The sequence below is a fragment of the Leucoraja erinacea genome, chromosome 12, assembly GCF_028641065.1.
Source record: "Leucoraja erinacea ecotype New England chromosome 12, Leri_hhj_1, whole genome shotgun sequence".
Lineage (NCBI taxonomy): Eukaryota > Metazoa > Chordata > Chondrichthyes > Rajiformes > Rajidae > Leucoraja > Leucoraja erinaceus.
In genome coordinates this window covers 48,226,288-48,250,915 of record NC_073388.1, presented here as the reverse complement: position 1 = coordinate 48,250,915, position 24,628 = coordinate 48,226,288, and the positions used below count along the sequence as shown (strand labels likewise).

Sequence of the window (24,628 nt, the reverse complement as noted above, 5' to 3'; positions counted from 1 at the left end):
ACAGAACGTCTGTCTCTGTAACATCTAAAAGATGACTTTGAACATAACATTGGTAATGAACCGTATACTCTGCCAACATTCCAGGATTTGGCTGGGGCAGAGCTTTTTAGAAAGTTTAATTTGTTTCAAGCAAGTTAACGATGCTGCCTAACATAGAAAATAGAAACATACAAAATAGGTGCAGGAGGAGGCCATTCGGCCCTTTGAGCCAGCACCGCCATTCATTGTGATCATGGCTGATCGTCAATAGACAATAGACAATAAACAATAGATGCAGGAGGAGGCCATCCGGCCCTTCGCGCCAGCACTGCCATTCAATGTGATCATGGCTGATCATCCCCAATTGGTACCCCGTTCCTGCCTTCTCCCCATATCCCCTGACTCCACTACTTTTAGGAGCCCTATCTAACTTTCTCTTGAAAGCATCCAGAGAACCTGCCTCCACCACCCTCTGAGGCAGAGAATTCCACAGACTCACCACTCTCTGTGAGAAAAAGTGTTTCCTCATCTCTGTTCTAAATGGCTTACCCCTTATTCTTAAACTGTGGCCCCTGGTTCTGGACTCCCCCAACATCGGGAACACGTTTCCTGCCTCTAGCATGTCCAAACCCTTAACAATCTCATATGTTTCTATGAAATCCCCTCTCATCCTTCTAAATTCCAGAATATACAAGCCCAGCCGCTCCATTCTTTCAACATATGATAGTCCCGCCATCCTGGGAATTAACCTGGTGAACCTGCACTACTCCCTCAATAGCAAGAATGTCCTTCCTCAAATTTGGAGACCGAAATTGCACACAATATTCCAGGTGTGGTCTCACTAAGCCCCTGTACAACTGCAGAAGGACCTCTTTGCTCCAACTGTATACTCAACTGAAAGAGATACCATATTTTCCTCTACGATGAATGTCCAGCTAACTGATCTGAGGCTATTTTTTTTTCCTCACTCATTAAATAGAGGAGTTATATATTTCCTTCTGTAGGAGATATTTTAAACTATATCATAACCATTGCATCCACACTCTCTTTATCCATCTCCATCTAAATCTTGGTAAGCAGTCATCAGTCACTGGGCGTTCAAATGTGTTGAATTCCATTATTTTATTCAATGTTATATTTTGATTGGTGCTTCTTATAGCCTTTCATTCATTCCTGGCTAGTTCTCCATACTTTCCTTGTTTTCTTCATTTCTCTCCATGAAAACAGACACAAAAAATTCCCTGCCTCTTTATTTCCTAGTAGAGGGTAGCTGCTATTACTCGAGCTTATCCCATACTGCACATAACTTTTATTCACTTTTCCCTTGTAACGTAATCCGTGGAAACGTTACTGCTCTGTTTCATGTTAATGATTGGGTATCTTTTGTATTCGACTTGCCCTGTCCTCTTCAATGTAATGGTTTTCCACATTAATCATTACTAGTGACAACAATACTAGTCATTGAAGAACTCAGCATCTAATACAGAGTTGCTGAACTGTTCCTTGGACCAATGAAGAATATTGGTTATTGGTTTAGTTTAGTTTAGAGATACAGCGCAGAAACAGTCCCTTCGGCCCACCGAGTCCGCGCCGACCAGCAATCCCCACACATTACACGCTAACGACAATTTTACATTTATACCAACTCCAAATAACTGACAAACCTGTACGTCTTTGGAGTGTGGGACAAAACCGAAGGTCTCAGAGAAAACCCACAGGTTATTAGGAGAACGTACAAACTCCATACAGACAAGCAATCTTAGTCAGGATGGAACTGGGCTCTCTGGCTCAGTAGGTCCGTAGCTCCATCATTACAGCACTGTGCGGATTTATTGAAGTTTTGTTTGTGAAATAATATCTATGTATCTTGTATTTCTAGGCCTGCTCTACTGCTTTAAGTAAGAATTGCATTTTTCTGTGTCAGTACATATGACAATTAAACACGCTGGACTCAGAAGGAGTGCCGTTATTGAACCCTCCGGAGTTTTGGATGATGCAGCTACACGTCTCATTGATATTCCTGCAGCCTGACTACAGCATCATTGCCCCACTCATCCAGCCTTCAGGCTTACAGCTTTATGGCACATAAGCCGTTACCTTTCATCTAATATTACTTTCAACTTTTGTTGTCAACTACAGCTGAAGCATTTTTCCTGTTAGGTTTTCGTGCCTGATTGGGTCAATGCATCAATTCTTTAAATGCTAATCATTGCTTGTTTATTGTCATTCTTCTTAATGCCATTTTCCACAGCCAACACATACTCATACTATCATCGTTCACCTGACTTAGATTTAAGACCAGTAAATCAGCTTCAGACTTAATATAAAATTCCATAATATGATCACTCTTCTCTTAACTGCCAGATTATTAATTAATTGTTTCTTATTACACAGATATGAGATCTAAAATAATAATCCTCAGTGGTGATCCAACATCTGACCCAGAATACTATATCTTATACCCTGCGTTTGCCTATATTTCATCTGCCCTCATTGTTATTGCATTATCCTTGTCACATTAGTTTTTTTGTTTAGTTTAGAGATACAGCACAGGAGCAGGCTCTTCGGCGCACCGAGTCTGCACCGACCAGTGATCCCGGCCCTAACACTATCCTACACACACTAGGGACAATTTCTACATTAATATCAAGCCAATTAACCTACAACCCTGTATGTCTTTTGGGTGTGGACGAAACCGACGATCTTAGAGAAAACCTACGCAGGTCACGGGGAGAACACACTCCGTACAGACAGCACCCATAGTCAGGATTGCATCTGGGTCTCTGGAGCTGTAAGGCAGCAGCTCTACTACTACGCCACTATGTGTCAGTCTATTGTGTGGCCTGTACACAACTCCCATCTGGACTACACTTCTTCCCACCCTGCTTCCTGTAAGGACTCCATCCCCTACTCCCAATTCCTCCATCTACGCCGCATCTGCTCCACGGATGAGGCGTTCCACACCAGGACATCTGAAATGTCCTCACTATTCAGGGAACGGGGGTTCCCCTCCTCCACCATAAATGAGGCCCGCACCAGGGTCTCTTCCATACCCCGCAACACTGCTCTCTCTCCCCATCCCCGCACTCGCAACAAGGGCCGAGTCCCCCTAGTCCTCACCTTTCACCCCATCAGCCGTCACATACAAAAAGTAATCCTCCGTCAGTTTCGCCACCTCCAACGTGACCCCACTACTCGCCACATCTTCCCATCTCCCCCCATATCTGCCTTCCGCAAAGACCGCTCCCTCCATAACTCCCTTGTCAATTCTTCCCTTCCCTCTCGGTCCACCCCCTCCCCGGGCACTTTCCCTTGCAACCGCAAGAGATGCAACACTTGTCCCTTTACCTCCCCCCTCGACTCCGTTCAAGGACCCAAGCAATCGTTCCAGGTGCGACAGAGGTTTACCTGCATCTCTTCCAACCTCATCTATTGCGTCCGCTGCTCTAGATGTCAGCAGATCTATATCGGTGAGACCAAGCGGAGGTTGGGCGATCGTTTCGCCGAACACCTCCGCTCGGTCCGCAATAACCAAGCTGACCCCCCGGTGGCTCAGCACTTCAACTCCCCCTCCCCCTCCGCCTCCGACCTCTCTGTCCTGGGTCTCCTCCATGGCCACAGCGAGCAGCACCGGAAATTGGAGGAACAGCACCTCATATTCCGTTTGGGGAGTCTGCACCCCGGGGGCATGAACATCGAATTCTCCCAATTTTGTTAGTCCTTGCTGTCTCCTCCCCTTCCTCAGCCCCCCTGCTGTCTCCTCCCATCCCCCAGCCTTCTGGCTACTCCTCCTTTTCCCTTTCTTGTCCCCACCCACTCCCACCCCCGATCAGTCTGAAGAAGGGTTTCGGCCCGAAACGTTGCCTATTTCCTTCACTCCATAGCTGCTGCTGCACCCGCTGAGTTTCTCCAGCTTTTTTGTGTAACCTTCGATTCTCCAGCATCTGCAGTTCCCTCTTAAACACTGTTTTCAGCCCCCTTGCTTCCACTGAATCTGATTCCACTTCTTTGTTTTCTGAGCTATCTCCCGGTGTTTCCTTTGTTCATCGTTACCAGGTCTATCCCTCCTCCTTTTGCATTTCTCTTCTGTGCAAAAAGAAAAGTATCCCAGTAGGTTCCCACCGTGGTCACTTCATAACTCTGTCTCAGTAATGGCTTTTAGATTGCACTCATTTATTTTCCACCTGCATTGCTGATTTATCGACCTTGTTATGAATACCATGTGAATTCAAATAAACAAACTTCCATTGTGGCTCTCCATGATTTTTCCCTGCTCTGATGTTAACTGAAAGTATTTTCTTATCTTTGAATGCCCTTATTCCCGCTGACAGGCTTTGATTATTATCACACATTTCCCACCCCTGCACCATCATATTAACCTTTCTGCTTTAATTTGCCCTCACCAGAACCTTTCTTCATAACTGCTTTGTTTAAACCTATATCTATAGCATGAGTTATTTCATTTGTTTGGCCACTTACTTAACCCGATTCAAGTGAAGTCCACCCTGAAGAAATATCTCCTTCTTTCCTGAAGATAGACACTGGAGTAACTCAGTGGGTCAGACAGCATCTCTGGGGAAAAGGAATAGGTGACGTTTTGGGATGAGACCCTTCTTCAGACTGAGATTCAGGGGTAAAGGAAAGGGAAAGGAGAGATATAGACAATCGTGTTTTAATGCATGTCTCATGAATTGAAAGCCACATTCCCACATCAACCTTGAAGTCATACATCCAACGTTTTGTTCTCATCGCCTCTCCACCACATTGCAATAATTCAGGTGGTATCCATAGGTCATTATTGTGGTTTTCCGTCCAGTTTTAATCCTTCCTCCTCTATCTTTTCCATATTGTTTATTGGGTATCATTACAACAACTGATTCTTTCCCCTCCATCTCCATCCCTGAGAAGATATCCTTAACCTTGCAACCAGATAGCAATCAGATAACAGTCTGAAGAAGGGTTTCGACCCGAAACGTTGCCTATTTCCTTTGCTCCATAGATGCTGCCTCACCCACTGAGTTTCTCCAGCATTTTTGTCTAACCAGATAGCAACACAGCCTTCAAGATCAGAGGCAGCTCAGTGGCACAACAGGAGAATTGCTGCCTGACAGCGCCAGAGACCCAGGTTCGATCCTGACCACGGGTGCTGTCTGTACAGAGTATGTACGTTCTCACTGTGACTGCAAGGGTTTTCTCTGGGTCCTCCGGTTTCCTCCCACATTCCAAAGACCTACAAGTTTGTAAGTTAATTGGCTTTGGTAAAAAAATAGTAAATGTCTCCCAGTGTATAGGATGGTGTTAGTGCTCAGGGTGATCGTTGGTTGGTGCAGACTCGATTAGGCCAAAGGGCCTGTTTCTGAGCTGTGTCTGCATCTCTATATTTCTATAGATCCATGCTTATAATGCAGATAACAGGATCTATCCTCCTAACTGGACTATCCTCATCATGAATGATCTCTGTGTGAATTGGGTTGTTCATCATTTGTCTATACAGTTCATAAGCACCACACTACTCATATCTCTCGATAACTGGATAAATCAAGTAATCTACCATATCTGCTGTTCCAGGGTCAACTTGTCTACATCAGCGAGACCAAGCGCAGGCTCGGTGATCGTTTCGCTGGACACCTCCGCTCAGTCCGCCTAAGCCTACCTGATCTCCTGGTGGCTCAGCACTTCAACTCCCCCTCCCATTCCCAATCTGACCTTTCTGTCCTGGGCCTCCTCCATTGTCAAAGTGAGACCCAGCGCAAATTGGAAAAACAGTACCTCATATTGCGCTTGGGTAGCTTACACCCCAGCCGTATGAACATTGACTTCACTAACTTCAGATAGCCCTTGCTTTCCTTCTCTCTCCATCCCCTCCCCTTTCCCAGTTCTCCCATCAATCTTACTGTCCCCAATTGAAGAAGGGTCTCAACCCAAAACGTCACCTTCTCTCCAGAGATGCTGCCTGCCCCGCTGAGTTACTCCAGCTTTTTGTGTCTATTCTCGATAACTTCATGACCTGTTGGCCAAAACCAAGTGCTGAGGCTTCTCCACTCCAAACCTGCATGATTTGTGAATAGTATCCTCTCCTTGTTGATGGGCTGCTCTGTAGTGTGATGGTCACTGGGATCAAAATGTCCAAGTAACTCTCCTCCACTTTGATGAAAAACAATGACTGAATCTTGGAGTCCAGCTCATCCATTTGAGCCAATGTTCCTGGGGTGGGAGATTGCAACCTTCACGTGGTCCACCCTGTTTCGACGAATACAATCAACCTGGCGTGCACAATCAAGATCAAATAGAACAAGTTGTCCTACAACTTTAGGCTGTGCACGCCATGTGCAAGAAGAAGAAGCAGCCAATGTTCCTCAAGATATTGACTGCATATTTAGATACAATGGATCACAATGGACTGCATCAATGCACACCATAGGTATCACTTGCATCGCCAATATGTTTAGATATAAAGCTGCACTCGGCCTTTCATTGTTATTGCATTATCCTTGTTAAATTTAGTTTAGTTTAGAGATACAGCATGGAAACAGGTCCTTTGGCCCACCAGCTGCACCGACCAGCAAAACCAGCACACTACCACTATCCTACACACACTAGGGACAATTTACATTTAGACCGAGGCGATTAACCTACAAACCTGTACATCTTAGGAGTGTGGGAGGAAACCGAAGATCTCGGAAAAAATTCCACGTGGTCGCGGGGAGAATGTTCAAACTCCGTACAGACAGCACCTCGAGTCGGGATCGAACCCATGATTCTGGTGCTGAAAGTGTTGTAAAGCGGCAACACTACCACTGGGGCACCCTGCTGCCCATGTGTCAATAATTTTATGATTTATACTAAGCCCAACATTATCGCTATCGTGTGGCCTGCATACAACTCTCATCAATTTTTTCAACTCCCTTGCTTCCACTAAATCTGATTCCACTGTGTCATTTTCTATCTTCCTCTCCCTCTATTTCCCTGTGCTAAATGAATCCTGCCTCAGCGACACCCTCAACCCTCACCGTGCTGTTCAAAGGCAAGTATCCCCAATCTTGAATGTGTGAAATGACTTTGATGATAGATGGAATCTCCATTTGATTTCACCGTGGAATCTGAGTGGAATGACTACAGAGCTTGTGTTCTGGATAGACAAAGAGCAATAACAAAATTCTGCAGATACAAGAAACCGAAAGATAAACAGAAAGTTCTGAGAAGATCCAGCTCATGTGGCAACAGATGTGAAGAGATAGCATCTATCCAAGGATGCTGCCTGACCTACTCACTATTTACAACATTTGCTGCTGTTATTCCCAATATGGAAACGCCTTGCACTTTTCAAAAGTAATAAAAGTAATAAATATAACACCTAGAAAACTGTCACTTGGCCCTTCGGCCCATTGCATCTATGCTATCTTTGATTTCATTAGTTTAGTTTAGTTCACAGATACAGCGTGGAAACAGGCAGTTCGACCCATGGAGTCCACGCCGACCAGTCACCCCTGCACATTCACACTATTCTACACACACTAGGGATAATTTTTAAATGTTTAACGTTTACACCAAGCCAATTAACCTACAAACCTGTACGTCTTTGGAGTGTGGGAGGAAACCGAAGATCTCAGATAAAACCCACGCAGGTCACGGGGAAAACGTACAAACTCCATACAGACAGCACCTGTGGTCAGGATCGAACCTGGGTCACCAGCACTGTAAGGCAGTAGTTCGACCGCTATGCCATCGTGTCACTCTAATTTCTCAGCTGATAAAGGCAAGCCTCTCCTTTTCCATCGGTGTAGGTTTGTTACTGTCACATCTACCGAGGTACAATGAAGAGCTTTGTTTTGCATGCTATCCAATCAAATCAGACAGTACTATACATGAATACAGTCAAACCAAACCCAAGGACAAAAGGCAAAGCAAAGAGTGCAGAATATAGTTCTCAACAGTGTAGCATAACAGTTTCAGAGACAATGTCCAATGTCCACAATGAGGTAGATTGGAGAATCTATAAATCAGATTGTGGAAGGATTGTTGAGAAGCCTGATAACAGAGGGTGAGAAGCTGTTTCTGAGTCTGGTGGTGCGCCCTTTCAACCTTCTGTATTTTCCGCACAACAGAAGTGGGCAGAGGAAGGAAAGACGGGCTGATTCCTGGTGGAAAGGTCTTCCAGTATGTTGAGATTCTTTGGCCATTCTTTCACCTGAAAGACCAGATTCTCTCCACCATACTGAGGTCTACAGCTTGTCCACCATATAACCATATAACAATTACAGCACGGAAACAGGCCATCTCGGCCCTACAAGTCCGTGCCGAACAAATTTTTTTCCCCTTAGTCCCACCTGCCTGCACTCATACCATAACCCTCCATTCCCTTCTCATCCATATGCCTATCCAATTTATTTTTAAATGATACCAATGAACCTGCCTCCACCACTTCCACTGGGAGCTCATTCCACACCGCTACCACACCCCCCGTTTTAGCTCCTCGATAACTGCCCCCAAATATTGACTTATTGCAGATAGGAATATCAGTCGGTCAAGGATTCATGAAAGAAAAAACTTGAATTTGGTTCAGTAAATGGAACAAGCTGTGAAAGAACAGAATATCCCAGAACATTATGCTGCTCTACAGTGTATTCTATGCCGTTATCAATTTTTCATACACTACGGAAGAGTTCATTTCAACAGAGCTCTAAATGCGGAGGGCCTGTTGCAGAGAGGAATGGCAGGACAAGCAGGGAAAAGGATCATTCTGAGGCTGTTTGAAAGACATGCTGTCTCAGAAGTATGCACAATTGTTGAAATGTAATGATAATTAAATAGTCCAACAGAGAGAACATTTTCTGCTGCGTTGTTCTCGATTGAGTGTGAACGGGGGGTTACAGTACATTTTCTCCTCTGTGCTTTGAAGTGTTAATAGTTAATGGGGACACAGTTTTTGTGACTGGAACACCCATGGTTATTTTGTCATGGTGATATTTACAGAATGCAGCTACAGGTCTAATTGTATATTGCACCATTGCACCGAATGCCTGGCAAACTGACGGAAAAAATTGTCCCATCTTTTTTCAAAATAAATTAAATAATAAAAGCTGGGAGTTTTTAATGAGGACAAGGTTTTCTTCAAACTGTTTTATTAACACGATAACAATTTCTAATCCTCTGGAAGATTTTTTTTCAGGATAATCTGATTTTTACCAACCAGTTTTAAGAAGTAATTTTCACATGCTTAATCTGTGTGTCTTTTTCCTAAATGAATGGAAAATAAATGTAATACTATCTTTTAGATACACTCCACCTGCATCATTCAATTACACTAATACACATGCTTCCCAACATTAATAATCAGCGGTGACACCGTTGCAACATATTAATTAGGCACAGGTCTTAAATAAAGGTTTACTTTTGTAAGGTTAAATCAACCAGTTACAGTAATTTATTGTTATTAGGCATTGCAGCTGTAGATCGCCTTGCTGTAATAAAACACCTTCCTCCAAGTCACTGCCCTTCAAAGAGCTGCTGAACCCTGCTCGCTAACTTGACATCACACAGCAGCAGCAGCAGCAACTGCGGTAGTAGCAACGGCTTCAACCCTTGCGATTGGCAGCCTTGCTGGCCAAACAGGAGCTGGGCAGGCAATGCAGAGCTGCGGACTGGTCGGTGACAAGTGTGCGGTGGACCAATGGAGGGGGTGGGCAGCAAGGTGGAGTTGCTGAGCTCTCTGGAGTGCTGGATGCTGCAACAACGCATCTCATTGGTATTCCTGCAGGCTGACTGCAGCAGTCATTGATTGACAGTCTTTCCCGGCCACCTAAAAGGAATTTAAAACCATGCGTCCTGCAGCAGATGTCCCCTGCCAGTGCTATTAACCCTTGCCATGCATGCAAATGCCCTTCAGATGGTCATCACATTTGGCTACAAAGAGCTAAACAGCAGGTGGGTAGGGCAGCACCATTCAGCAAGTTCATCACGTGCCAGACAGTGGATAGAGGTATAACAGCAGAGATTCTTGGCATGGATGCTAGCAGTTGCTGCCCATAAAAATCACTGATAACTGCTCTTTGATCGTCTTACGTCAGAAGGTACAATAAAAAGGTACAGGACTATTTCAACAAAACTCCCTCTAGACTGGTACTGACGATCATAGAATGATTCTAACACCAAGGGACCCATCCAGTTCACCAACTAAATGTTGGCTCCCGACTAAAGGGTGTTGAATATCAGGTCATTAACATCATTTTTCTTTGGACAACAACTGTTGGTAATGATCCAAAAAAACATTTACGCCAATACAAAATGGTTTGGGTACTTTTAAACTGAATCTATGGAATGAATCAGTGAACCAGGCAGCATCTGTGGAGTGGTGGGGAGTTAAAATGGAGGCACAAGAAACTGCAGATGCTGGAGTTTAGGGCAAAACACAAAATGCTGCAGGAACTCAGCGGGTCAGGCAGCAACTGTGGGGAGAATAACTAGATGATGTTTTAGGTCGGGACCCTTCTTCGGACCTATAATAGGGGGAGATCGCCGGAAAAGAAATGGTGCCAAGATAAAGGCATATGATAAACATTTGAGGTAGGTTTGAGCAGCGGATGGGTGGAGTAAATCACAAAGGCTACAATTGAAAAAGGGACTGAAGTGTATCAGAAGAGGAGAGAAGACAAGTGAAGGAACTGTAGATGCTGGTTTAAACCAAAGCTATACAGAAAAAGTTGGAGTGGCTCAGCGGGTCAGACAGCATATCTGGAGAGAAGGAGTAGGTGACGAATGTAAAGGCAGAACGAGGGATATGGGTGGATGGGGAGGAGAAGAGGGGCGGGATAGTGGGAGACATGGGTGTGCAGGGGTGTGAGTGCCATCCCCTTCACAGATGCTGCCCGACCTGCTGAACTCCTCCACCACTTTGCATTTTGCTGAGGGGTTAATATTTCAGCTTGATGACCATTCATTATCTCCTTGAGTTCCATCTTATTTCCTCTCTTACCCGTTGGCCCCGAATGATCACATAATGTTTCATGATTTCCACCACGTTATGGTCTTGTGCCTGGACTTACATCCTGCCCAGAAAGGGTCATTGGGCTGAAGTCTCCACAGATGCTACCTGACCTGCTGAATATTTACCACAATTTCTGTTTTTTTAATTCCTTAATATCAAGCTCTATTCAGCTGCCCTAGTATCCCTGGTTGGAATCGCACTGTGTTCTAATCCTCATCCTTGTGATGTTTTGCTGCATGATGCATGTAATAAAGGCAGAAGTTTGCATTGTACCCATTAAACATGTTTATTACAAGTGGTATAACACTATTATGACTGACGAAGGCCATTCAGTCCATCAACTCTGGTGACAATGATACTACTAGAATGCTTCTGCTTCACAGCATCAGGATGGGTTCAATCCTGAACGCTGGTGATGTCAATGTGAAGTTTGCAGCTTCTCTATAGGCCAGGACCATGTGGGTTTCCCCAGGCGATCTGGTTTCCTTCCAAAGATGTACAGGTTGGTAGGTTAATTAAACATTGGCAATTGCCCCGAGTTTGCAGATGAGTGGTAGAATCTGTGGGTTTAGTTTAGTTTAGTTTAGTTTAGTTTAGTTTAGTTTAGTTTAGAGATACCCTTTTATAGTTTAGTTCAGTTTAGAGATACAGCATGGAAACAGGCCCTTCAGCTCACCGGGTCCATGCCAACCAGCGATCCCCGCACACTAACACTATCCTACATGCACCAGAGACAAATTACACTTATACCATGTCAATTAGCCTACAAACCTGTACGCCGTTGGAGTGTTGGAGGAAACCGAAGATCTCGGAGAAAACCCGCGCAGTCACGGGGAGAACGTACAAACTCCATACAGACGGCACCCATAGTCAGGATCAAACCCGGGTCTCTGGGGCTGTAAGGTAGCAACACTACCGCTGCGCCACCATGTCAAAGGGGATGTGGAGCGAATAGGTTAGAGGGAATGGAATTGCTCTGTGAGCTGGCATAGGCTTGAGGAACTGAATGGCCTCATTTTATGCCATAAGGAATTGGGAAAATAAATATAAAATGTGGAAAGATCAATGTTGACCAGTGGGGCAGTTGCAATCCCTCTGTCTGTGTGCAGCAGCAGCAGTTCTACCAGCTGTGCCACTGTGTCACCCTTAATTTTGTTTCCATCAGTTTTACATTGCAGTAAATTCACGTTAATTTTCACTCTTATGTGATGCTAGTTGAAGGTGGTTGCCGGAGGTTGCAGGTAGTGGAAGGTAAGACCTCCCTGCTGGAATAAAACAGGGTGAAAAAAAGGTCTTACCTTCCACTACCTGCAACCTCCGGTAACCACCTGCAACCTCCGGTAACCACCTGCAACCTCTGGCAGGCAACCACCTTCAACTAGCATCACAACCGCCTTCGACTAAAAAATTACCGATTTTTAAAACGCCAACCTATTTTTAGTCGAGGCCGGTTTTTAATTTTTTGAAATAATCGCCGGAACATAGAAGAAGCGGAAACCGCTTTCGACCATTAGGGAGACTGACAAAAACCTCCGGGAACCTCACGGAAACCTTGGATGGGGCCCAAAGTCTCCAGAGGTTTCCGTTCAGGTTTCCTAAGTGGGACAGGGGCTTTTGGATTTTACATGGCACGGATTCAGGTTTCCCACCTTTATTTTGTAATGCCCCTGTCCCACTTAGGAAACCTGAACGGAAACCTCTGGAGACTTTGCGCCCACCCAAGGTTTCCGTGCGGTTCCCGGAGGTTCCTGGAGGTTTTTGGCAGTTTCCCTACCTGCTTCCACTACCTGCAACCTCCGGCAACCACCCGCAACCTCCGGGAACCGCACGGAAACCTTGGGTGGGGCGCAAAGTCTCCAGAGGTTTCCGTTCAGCTTTCCTAAGTGGGACAGGGGCATGCGACTCCAAAACAATGTCCCCTCCCTTGAATCATCCAGCATCGGTAGAAGCCCTTTATGTAAACTCACTGACTCTTAGCAATCATGTAACAGCACTCAGTCCCCGAGCCATGAGAGGTTAGGAGATAATGATTTTTAATCCATCATTTTAACAGACTCTTGCACTTCATAAGGACATGAGCCCTTTGTTTGTGTAATCGGCTCTCAAGCTATACCATCCTTTTGCAAATGTCCTGCCTGCCAATTTTCAGGTCAGGTTCATAAAACCTAGACCAAATGAACACCCCAATCTTTTGATGAGGCCTTATCGTGCTGTTGGTGAGCTGGCTGTCTCACTGAATGCAAACAATTACAATTAAATCATCTCCTGACTGAATATCATGTGCATGGAGTTTGCAGCAGCAGGAGATTCCCTATCAGCATGGTACCAGGTTGACCAAGGTAACTTTATGCATGTAATTAGTATTTCCTCCACCTACTTACATTTTTTCCTGGAGAAATTATCCCGCTATTGCTGGTAGAAGTTGAATTACAATTCTGTCCCTTCCATTCTTTCTGATATTGCTGCACGTTGAGCAAGAAATATGACCCTCAACTCACTGGTTGACACAAGGTAGAAAACAGGCTCAATGCAATCCATCATTCTCCTCGCAGATTTCTGAAGATTTTTAAACATTTGCTTGCATCAAGCCACTGTTACAATGATGGGGTGGAGGGTGGGTGTGGTGGGAGTTGACTCTGGACATTCAGAATCATCCTACCACAAGCAGAAGCAGTGCTGAACTACTATCTACCTCATTGGTGATCCACGGACTATCCTTGATCGGACTTTGCTGGCTTTGCCTTGCACTAAACGTTATTCCCTTATCATGTACCTATACACTGTAAATGGCTTGATTGTAATCATGTATTGTCTTTCTGCTGACTAGTTAGCACGCAACAAAAGCTTTTCACTGTACCTTTGTACATGTGACAATAAATTAAACTGGCATAATGAAGTTATAATGGGACGTTTCTTATGTTATTGAAGGAATCGGGAAGGATGGCTAGATGGTGATGTTTGATTGCATTGAATCTTAAAATATCCTAATTATTAACACACTGAGGAGTCCATTCAAGTCACCGAATCAATGCCAGGTCTTGTACAACTTTTCAGTCAGTCCCATTCCCCTTGGTATATGCACCATACACGATTGAACCAGGATGTATAGTCAGTGAACTCTGGTCTAAATCCCTGCAAAATGTTCTGATCTCACATCATAGCTGGAGCTCTAACATTTGCGCAGGTTTCCTCATGGCAAGTGCAAAGTGAAGACACTGTCCTCTCACACGCATTAGCCGAGAAGCATTATTGGAAAGCGCATGTCATCCTGAATGAGAATTGTTTAAGAAAGAACTGCAGATGCTGGAAAAATTTAAGGTAGACAAAAATGCTGGAGAAATTCAGCGGGTGAGGCAGCATCTATGGAGCGAAGGAATGGGTGACGTTTTGGGTCGAGGCCGGGTGTTGACCCGAAACATCACGTATTCCTTCGCTCCATGGATGCTGCCTCACCCGCTGAGTTTCTCCAGCATTTTTGTCTACCTCTGAGTGAGAACAGGATCAGCTTCAACCCACCAACAGGACGGTATTGAATAGTCTGAAATAACAATTGGGCTGGCGTGAGGAAGTGGAGGGGCAGCTGCATTTAGATAGTTCATAACATTTGCCATTGACCTCATGGGAGGGAAGATTTAGAAAAGGGAAGATAAACATAAAAGGTAGTGATTTGCCAGAGGCCCTGAACCTATAAAAGGAGACAGCCTCTCCTGGTGTTTGGAGAAAAAGCAATTTCAAATTGTCTTCAACATTATTCTTTTACATCCCGATAAAACAGCAAAAGTAAACTGATAGGCATTACAAATGGCAGGCCCTGGGTCAACTACAGATGTGGGTGATGAAAAGACTGATTTGAAAAATCAGTCTTTTCACACTAATACATAGAATAGAATAGAATAGAATAGAATCTTTATTTGCCACGCAACCAGGGTTGGTGGTATTTGGGTTCGGTACATGATGGTACACTGCTTTAGTTACATACCACTAATAACACAGATCACCGTAATAAAGTGCATCCATACCACATCACAAATCACAAATCTCACCAACAATACATAGTGCAAAAGAACAAACAAAGACCATAGACAAGACATTGTATACATCAAAAGTCATATTATTGTCTGATTATTGGACGGAATTGAGAGTTCTTATTGCTGAGGGGAAGAAACTGTTTTTAAAGCGGGTGGTTTTAGTAGCAAGTGACCTGAGGCGCCTCCCTGAAGGGAGAGACTGAAAAAGGTGATTTGCTGGATGGGAGTGGTCCGAGATGATCTTTTTTGCCCGTTTTGAGGTACGTTGGAGATAAATGGAATGGATTGAGGGGAGGGGGGAGTTGATGATCCTGGAGGCCTTGGAGACAATGCGTTGTATTCTGTGTAGTGAGTGACTATCGGTGTTACCGTACCAGACTGTGATTGAGGAGGTGATGATGCTTTCAATGATTGATTGATAGAAACGGACCAGGAGGTGTTTGTGGACTCTGAACTTTTTGAGCTGTCTGAGGAAATATAGGCGTTGTTGACCTTTCTTGATGACGTGGTCTGCGTTGATGTGCCATTTTAGATTATTGGAGATATAGGAGCCTAGAAACTTAAATGGGTTTGTGGAGGTTATGGGGTGAGAGTTGACATGGACCGGGGGTTTGTGGTTTTGATTGTGTCTGAAATCTATGATGATTTCTAAGGTTTTTGAAGTATTAAGCTGGAGGTTGTTGTCTGCGCACCATTTGACTGCGCTATCGACTGTTAGATGGTATTGTGATTCTTTGTTGTCTGAGATAAGGCCAATTATTGTTGTGTCGTCTGCATATTAAAAATTTTTAACTGAGCTGCATTGGGATGTGAGGTTGTTGGTGTAAAGTGAGAAGAGGTTGTTGGTGTAAAGTGAGGTGACAGAACGCACCCTTGGGGGGCTCCTATGTTGAGAGTCAAAGGGCTGGAGAGTTTTTCACCCACCATGACTCTTTGCTGTCTGTTTGTTAGAAAGTGTAGAATCCAATGGCACATGGCTGGGTGAATGCTCATGTCCAACATTTTATTGTAGAGTTTAATCGGGTGTATAGTATTAAAGGCCGAGCTAAAATCTATAAACAGGATGCGTGCATAGGTGTTCGGTGATTCCAGATGATGTAGAGAATAGTGAAGAGCTAAGTTGATAGCATCCTCAACAGACCGGTTGGCACTATATGCAAATTGGAAAGGGTCCATGATGGGGGCAGTGTGAGTTTTCAGATGGGTGAGGACTATGTGCTCAAAGGCCTTCGTGGCGACTGATGTTAATGCCACAGGTCTATAATCGTTCAGGCAGCTCACCTTGGAGGACTTGGGCACAGGGATGATAATGGATGATTTAATGGATGACATTGGCGAGAACAAACGTAGACCGGGCGATCGTTTCACTGAACACCTTCGCTCAGTCACCCTGGAACCTACCTAATCTCCCGGTTGCTAAACACTTTAATTCCCCTTCCCATTCCCACACTGACCTTTCTGTCCTGGGCCTCGTCCATTGTCAGAGGGAGGCCGCATGCAAATTGGAAGAACAGCGCCTCATATTTCCCTTGAGCAGCTTACAGCCCAGCACTTTGTCATCGTTACTTTTTTGCATATCTTTCATTTATTTGTTCTATATCTCTCTATATCACCGTCTTGTTTCCCTTTCCCCTGACTCTCAGTCCGAAGAAGGGTCTCGACACAAAATGTCACCTATTCCTTTTCTCCATTGATGCTGCCTGACCCGCTGAGTTACTCCAGCCTTGTGTGGCTATCTTCTTTTTGAAAAAATGTTTGATTTTTCATTGAAACAAAACTTTACTGGGTGGCTTGGCAGATTTGTTTAATGTCATGAAGGAATAAGATAGGATAAATTAGACAGGAGAGGTTTTTTTAAATGTGGGCACAACATCTTTTGCTGGCTCTGCCAGAGTATCAGGGCTTTTATCAGCATGCTTTGCTCCCGGGATAAACTATTTCCACTGGGTTAGTATTGAGATATAGATACAGGATTAAATGAAGAGATTTTGGACAGCCAGGAGGATTTTTTTTCCAAGTGTACATTTTTCAGTCAATGGAATTCAATAACGATTAAAATATAGACCCTGTCAATGTTTCGACGTAACTGAAGGTAAGCATTATAAAGATTCATTAACAAGAAAGACATTGCAGATCATGACTTTTACCCTTGTAGAGCATAAAACTAACATGGACTGGTTAAATCAATAGATTATTGTAATTTCTATATAGCTCCACATAAACTCCATTTAAAATTTGACCTCCATCAATCAGGTTATTTAAGTTTGTGTGTGTGTGTTGAACCAATGTGAAGCCTCTGGTAGAGCTGCTGCCTCACAGAGCAAGAGACATGTTCAATCGTGACCGCGGGTGCTGTCTGTATGGAGTTTGTACATTCTCCCTGTGACCACGTGGGCTTCCTCTGGCTCTCAGGTTTTCTCCCATATCCCAAAGGCACATTGGCCCTGTTGTGTAGGGAGTGAATAACACAGAACTAAACTGAAGGGGTGGTTCTTTCCATCAATCAATCAATCAAACCAGCACACACTAAAGAAGCTTGATTGATCATATTTTATCTCTCAGAGTTTTCTTTTTCTCCATTCTAAAACCGCGATTGCTCCAGGTCTTGGTAATCACATCTTTTTCTGGTAACGGACTTAAGGTAACAGCAGAAAGATATTTGGCAACAGGTTTTGATATGAGGCGGGGGGGGGGAAGTAAATCTCAATCAATCAATCTAATTTATTCGTCACTTGCACATAAAGTGCAAGGTAAATGAATTTGCCAGCAGCGGTACAATGAAAAAGAACACACAAAAACACAATAAAAATTTAACATAAACATCGACCACAACATTCATCACTGTGGTGGAAGGCACAAAGTTTGGCCAGGCCTCCTCCATTTTCCCCCGTGGTCGGGACCTCAACCCTCCGCAGCCGCCGCTGCGGGCGTCCAGATGAGTAGACAAGGTAAAGTCCAGGTAAGTCCAGAATCGGTGCCTCCCCACCGGAGACCGCGGCTTCAAGATGGTGTAGGCCACGGGCCGGCGGTCGAAGATCTAAAGTCCCCGCCGTGTTGCAGCCGGAAGCACCACAGACCGCAGGGCCAGCGGTCAGAGCTTCTCTCCAGGGGTCCCCGGCGAGGGACCCCGCTCCGGATGGTAAGTCCCAGCCGCGCCCGTGGTAGAAGTTGGCCGCTCTTCTTCTCTGGGGTCCCCAACGAGGGATCTCAGGCCCAGGACGCCGCGCCGGTTGGAGTTCTGCAGACCCCGGCTTCAGGCTGCCGCGGGCCAGCGAACGGAGAGCGCTCCCTTCCGGCGAGGGCTCGCTCGCTCCGAGATGAGAGTCCACGCTGCGCCCGCCGCTGAAGCCCCAAGCGCGTCTCCGGGAAAGGCCGCACCGATCCTCAATGTTAGGCCACGGGGGAGAAGACATGGAAAAAGTTGCCTCTCCGTGGAGGAGGCGACCAAAACGGTTTTCCCATTACCCCCCAACACCACCCCACACACAAGACACACAGAGAAACATTAAAAACATACATTAAATTAAAAAAATACACTAAAAAAACAAATATGATCTTCCATCATTTTTATCACAGTCATGTCACGTTTAGCTGTGTGTTTCGATGGGTCTTTCTCTGATTGCATAGAGATTATAAAGGGAGGCCAAGCACCTTCACCCAACCTTTAATTGCTTCTACAATCAGGAGCAAGGTGCTTTACAGATGATGAAAGTATGTTTGAAGTAAATTGCTGTGGTAATGAGGGATGAGGAAGACAGCATGATAATCCGTTGCCATTTCCCTCTCTAATATCTGGCATTCCAAACCTATGGATAAAAATAAAAAGACTCAGCTTTCCCCTGAGGACCCAGACTACTACAGTGAGGACCACTAGACTGCTTTGTTTGCAACAACAGATGTAGCTGGTTGGAGTTGGTGGATCTCATGAACAGAGAAGTGTACACTGGGTCTTGGGCATTGATGCCACTACTCCGTGTTGCCCGGTTACATTACCATCCTCTAGGATTGGCATATCCTGCTGCACACACTATGTGGCGTTTCATTTTTAACAAGACTACAACCCTGTTAGTAGAACATATTTTCCCTCAGATGCAAATACATTCCTCTGTAGATTATCAGCTGTCCGTATTTGTCTATTCTCCATGAGCAGGTCTTTATCTTTGGAAGTGCAGGAGGTGAGCACCGTTTGAAGCAATTCATTTAAGATCTGCTTCGACCACCAGCTCCCCCTTCTACATTCGCAACTGGGAAGCATGGTGGCACCGCGGTAGAGTTGTTGCCTTATAGCGTTTACAGCGCCGGAGACCCGGGTTCAATCCCGACTATGGGTGCTGTCTGTACGGAGTCTGTACGTTCTCCCCGTGACCTGCGTGGGTTTTTTATCCAAGATCTTCAGCTTCCTCCCACACTCCAAAGATGTAGGTTAATTGGTTTGGTATAAATTATAAATTGTCCTTAGTGTGTGTAGGATAGTGTTAATGTGCGGGGATCGCTGGTCAGTGCGGGCTCAATGGGCCGAAGGGCCTGTTTCCCCACTGTATCTCTAAACTAAACTAAGCTGAGAGAGACAGTGTGAGACACTTACAGCCCTTACTGTAGTCAACCCAAGTACAATTGATTTAATTAATGGTTCTGTACCCTTGACAAGACTCGCCATTGCTTTAAGTTACCAGTGAATCTCCTATCTCCACTTTTGTGCTTTCCACTTCGGAGAATCTCACCATGTCAAAGCAAGGCTCCTCATCCCCCCCCTAAATAGACACAAAAATCTGGAGTAACTCAGCGGGTCAGACAGCACTCTAGAGATAAAGGAATAGGTGACGTTTCGAGTTGAGACCCTTCTTAAATCCATGTTCTCTGGTAAATGACCCACTTGCTGGTAGAAACCTTTCCTCTTACTTCATGCTGTCAAGATCCTGTATCCTTTTGAACACTCAAAATAAATCTCCCTTAACTTCCACAGTATTAAAATATCAAAAGAACTGCAGACGCTGGGAATCTGAAGCAAAAACTGAAAGTGCTGTTTGTTGAGAAATATCTCTGCATGCATTCATTTGGCCAGCAGGAACAGTTCTGACCTTGCCTCCAACCCGAGCAAGGTATTAGGATCTGTCAAGGTGCACCAAAGCAAAATCACACTGAACATTTCAGTTTGAAGACACTTTGTTAGAACAATTCAAGGAAGTGTCTTGAAACATCAACTCTGTTTCTCTTTCCACAGATGGGACCTGACCTTTAAGGGCCGGTCCCACTTGCCGATTTTTTCGGCGACTGCCGACGTCATTGACTGACGTATTAGGGTCGCCGAAAGATTTGGAACATTTCAAAATTCAGCGGCGACAAAAAAAAATGTTCCTGCAGTTGAGGAAACGCCAAGATCAATATGTCATCACGCCACGTCACGCCGCACTATACCGCAACTTTTTCGGTGACCTGATACATCAGTCAAGTGGATCAGGCCCTTCAGGCTTTAGAGATACAGTGTGGAAACAGGCCCTTTGGCCCATCGAGTCCTTGCTGAGCAGTGCTCCCCGCACACTAACACGACTCTACACACACTAGGGACAATTTACATTTATATACCAAACCAATGAATCTACAAACCTGTACGTCATTGGAGTGTGGGAGGAATCCGAAGATCTCGGATAAAATCCATGCGGTCACAGGGAGAAAGCACAAACTCCATACAGACAGCACCCATAGTCAGGACTGAACCCGGGTCTCTGGCACTGTAAGCAGCAACTTTACCACTGCACCACCGGAGATGAACTCCTTGTTGGATGAGAAACCCCAGTGTGTTTAAATGTAGCACTGATGCCAATGTCTTCTTGATACAAATGTGTGGTCTTTACATTAGAATTACCCAGATTTGCTGGGTCAAGGGAAAGGCAGGCTGAGTCAGGATGGTTGATTTCCACCCATGAAGGACATGAATGAACTAAGTGAGTTTTTCATTACTTTTCCACAAATGTTCGGGTTATTAACTAAATTTAAATTCCGTAGTTTCCGCAGTGGGATGTGGTCTCTGGATTGTTAGCTGCTGTGTGGATTATTGGTCCCATCATTTAATCACTGCACCACTACCATACTGCAGCATGTTTTATTCCCTGTGAATATTTTCCCTATTTCCCACGGAGAAATGTAATTATCACTTGTTCACACATTCCTCTCAGATGACGGATCCTCGTGTGTGAGCTAGATCGGGGCTCGGTGCTGCGCAGCAGATGTGAGATCATGCAGCATGGTTAAAGAGTGGAGAGCCACAGCAAATCATTGTTGTTCAGACTGGAGGATGGTACCCCATGCTGGACCATAGCCTTTGTAGATACATATGTATATACCACCAGGGGCGCCATACGATTGGCAGCCCTGCCAAAAGTCTGTTTGTTTTTTCATCTTTAAAATTTTTTTTAGTGTGTGTAAGTTTGTGTAAATGTTCTCCGGTTTGTTTTATGTCGAGGGAGGGGGTTGGGGGAAACTTTTTTTTCAGTTTCTTACCTTGCCGAAGAAGCGATTATTTTTTGGATCGCATTCTCCGGTGGTTCTGCGGCCTACCATCGATGGAGCTGGAGGCCTCCTGGGACAGACCTTGGGCCCCACCGCGGGGCGTGGTCTTACATCGGAGTCGATCCCTTGCCTGGGATCGCTCCAACCGCGGCCTGCAGTCTTTACATCGGGAGCTCGCAGGCTCGGGAGAGGCCGTGGATGTCGGGAGCTTCAACGTCGCGGAACGTTAGACCAGCCCCGATACGGGGTTCGATCGTCTGGCGCGAGGGAGCTGACATCCCCCTGATGCAGGAGCTGATCGCCTCGACGTGGAGGGCCCAAACGCAGCCCGCTACGGGAGTCAAGATCATCCCATCAACGGAGGGCTCAAGTCCACCGACCGTGGAAGAGCAAAGGGAAGAGATTGAACCTTTTTTCACCTTCCATCACAGTGAAGAATGTGGAGGAGTCACTATGGTGGATGTTTATGTTAAAATGTATTTTGTGTGTTCCGTTGCTTTTTATTGTATGAATGACTTGACAAATAAAATTCCTCGTATGATGAAAAACAAACTTGGCTAATAAAATATTATTATGATTGTGATTGATTGATGTAAGTTGAATCATTCACAACACATCATGGGCTTCTACCATATTATTGCCGGTGCCTCACTGACATTTTGCAACTCACGTGAAATTGAGGTCCCCACTTCCATGGCCATTGAGTGAGCTGGATGGATCTGTCAGCAGTTATCAAGCTGCAGATTCTGAGGCCCTGTTCCATAGAGTCATAGAGTGATACAGCATGGAAACAGGCCCTTCAGCCTAACTTGCCTACGCCAACTAATATGCCCTTTCTACACTTGTCTCACCTGCCTGCATTTGACCCATATTCCTCTAAACCTATCCTATCCATGTACCTGTCAAAATGTTTATTAACTTTTGTGATAGTATCTGCCTCAACTACCTCTCAGGCAGCTTGTTCCATTCACCCGCCATTCTTTGTATAAAAAAGCTTCCCCTCAGATTCTTATTAAATCTTTCTCCCCTCACATCACACCTATGTCCTCTGGTCCTTGATTCCCCTACTCTGGGCAAAAGACTGTGCATTTACTTAATCTATTCCTCTCATGATTTTGTACAGCTCTATAAGATTGCCCCTCAACCTCCTGTGCTCCAAGCAATAAAGTCCTTGCCCTGCTCAAGATCTCCCTATAGCTCAGGCCCTCTAGTCCTGGCAACGTCCTCGTAAATCTTCTCTGCAGCCTTTCCAACGACATCTTTCCTATAACATGGTGACCAAAACTGAACACAATTCCATAAATGTGGCCTCATCAATCTATATCTATATCTATACATAACTAAAACTCTGATCTTGATATCTTCTGATATCTTCCAATATCTTTCTATTTGCGCAAAAACAGTTCGCGATAGCACTACAACCTTTCGCCAGTTCACTCACCATTGTCCTGTGCTGCGAGCGCGCCAAGTTTCGTTCTGATCGGTTGAATGTCGTAAAAGTTAGCGAGGTTTAAAAATCTTAAAAACCGCACGTGCGCAGATCGATCTCTTCTCCTGCCAGTAGGCGCCGCACGGATTAGTCTCTTGTCCGTCACTCACCGGGACAATCCGCCCTTTCCTGCACCATCGCATCTTTACTGGAGCTGAGGAAAGCCAGCGGAGGTTTCCAACCGGACTTTCGGAGGGACCCGAAGCAGCTCTACCCCCACACACACCCCACATCCCACCATCCACACACACCCCGCCGCCCACACACACCCCGCCACCCCACACACCCCCCACCCACACCACACCCCCCCCACACACACCCCTGCCCACACATCCTTCCTGCCCACACCCCACCTCTACAACCCCCAACCCCCACAACCCCGCCCCCACAACCCATCCCCCCACAAACCCTCCCCCACAACCCACCCCCCCACAACCCTGCCCCCACAACCCTCCCCCCACAACCCATCCCCCACAACCCTGCCCCCACAACCCATCCCCCCACAACCCATCCCCCACAACCCTGCCCCCACAACCCATCCCCCCACAACCCATCCCCCCACAACCCCTGCCCCCACAACCCTGCCCCCACAACCATGCCCCCACAACCCCCCCCCACAACCCTCCCCCACAACCCACCCCCCCACAACCCTGCCCCCACAACCCTCCCCCCCACAACCCATCCCCCACAACCCTGCCCCCACAACCCATCCCCCACAACCCATCCCCCCCCAACAAACCCTGCCCCCACAACCCATCCCCCCACAACCCATCCCCCCACAACCCTGCCCCCACAACCCTGCCCCCACAACCATCCCCCCACAACCCATTTCCCCACAACCCTCCCCCCACAACCCATCCCCCCGTGCCTGTGCAGTTAGGGGATATGGGTGAGTGGTGGAATATTGCGTTGGGGAACGGGTTGCGTTGGGGGACCAGGCCTCCTGTGTGACAGGGACCCAACGGGTTCCACTTAGTCTAGTGTTTTATATAACTGCAACATGACCTCCCAACTTCTATATCCAATGCACTAACTGATGAAATACGTTGTTCTTAAAGGCCTTTGAACTGCTGTTCAATATCTCTGATGAGCAAAGGTATTTGAAAGCAGTTGAAAAGGTTTTACACAAAAGATTAAAAATTCATAAACTTACATAAATACCTCTAAGGTGCGAGAAATGAATGATTATTATTAAGGTTGGATGTAATAAAAAAGCATTTGCCTGCGCTGACCTTTCAATCAAAAGCAGTGGTGTCATTCAAATGATATATAACATTGGAACTCTAAGCTATAGTTAGTGAGGATTGTCTGTATAGTTAGTCCGTGGATTATCGTGGTGGAGAAGCTTGTGTGGTCCTGAGATCCTGAGAGCGATGCCGTCTGGAGCTATGCTCCTGGTAGGGTCACCCTTGGCGGTAAGGTCGAGGGGGAGGTCTCTGACAAAGACCAATCCAACCAAGACCTCAACGGTGGAACAGGTGGAGGACGATGGCTGACCTAAGTGTAGCGTCACAACAGCTGGGAAGGCGGATGAAGGCTGCAGCAGAAAAAGGACCATGGTCGTCTTGGACTCCATGCCACTGGATTCTGACCCAGATCTGTCAAGGACTGTGTGGTGGCTGTCTGTGCACCAGTCTCCCC

The 24,628-nt window shown here is 45.7% G+C and overlaps 1 protein-coding gene across 1 annotated transcript in view; it reads right to left on the bottom strand.

The window, feature by feature from the left end:
* The window catches only part of LOC129702349 (NALCN channel auxiliary factor 1-like), a 475,149-nt gene that overhangs the window by 382,930 nt on the left and 67,591 nt on the right, over positions 1–24,628 (bottom strand). The gene's annotated exons all lie outside the window — the stretch shown is intronic.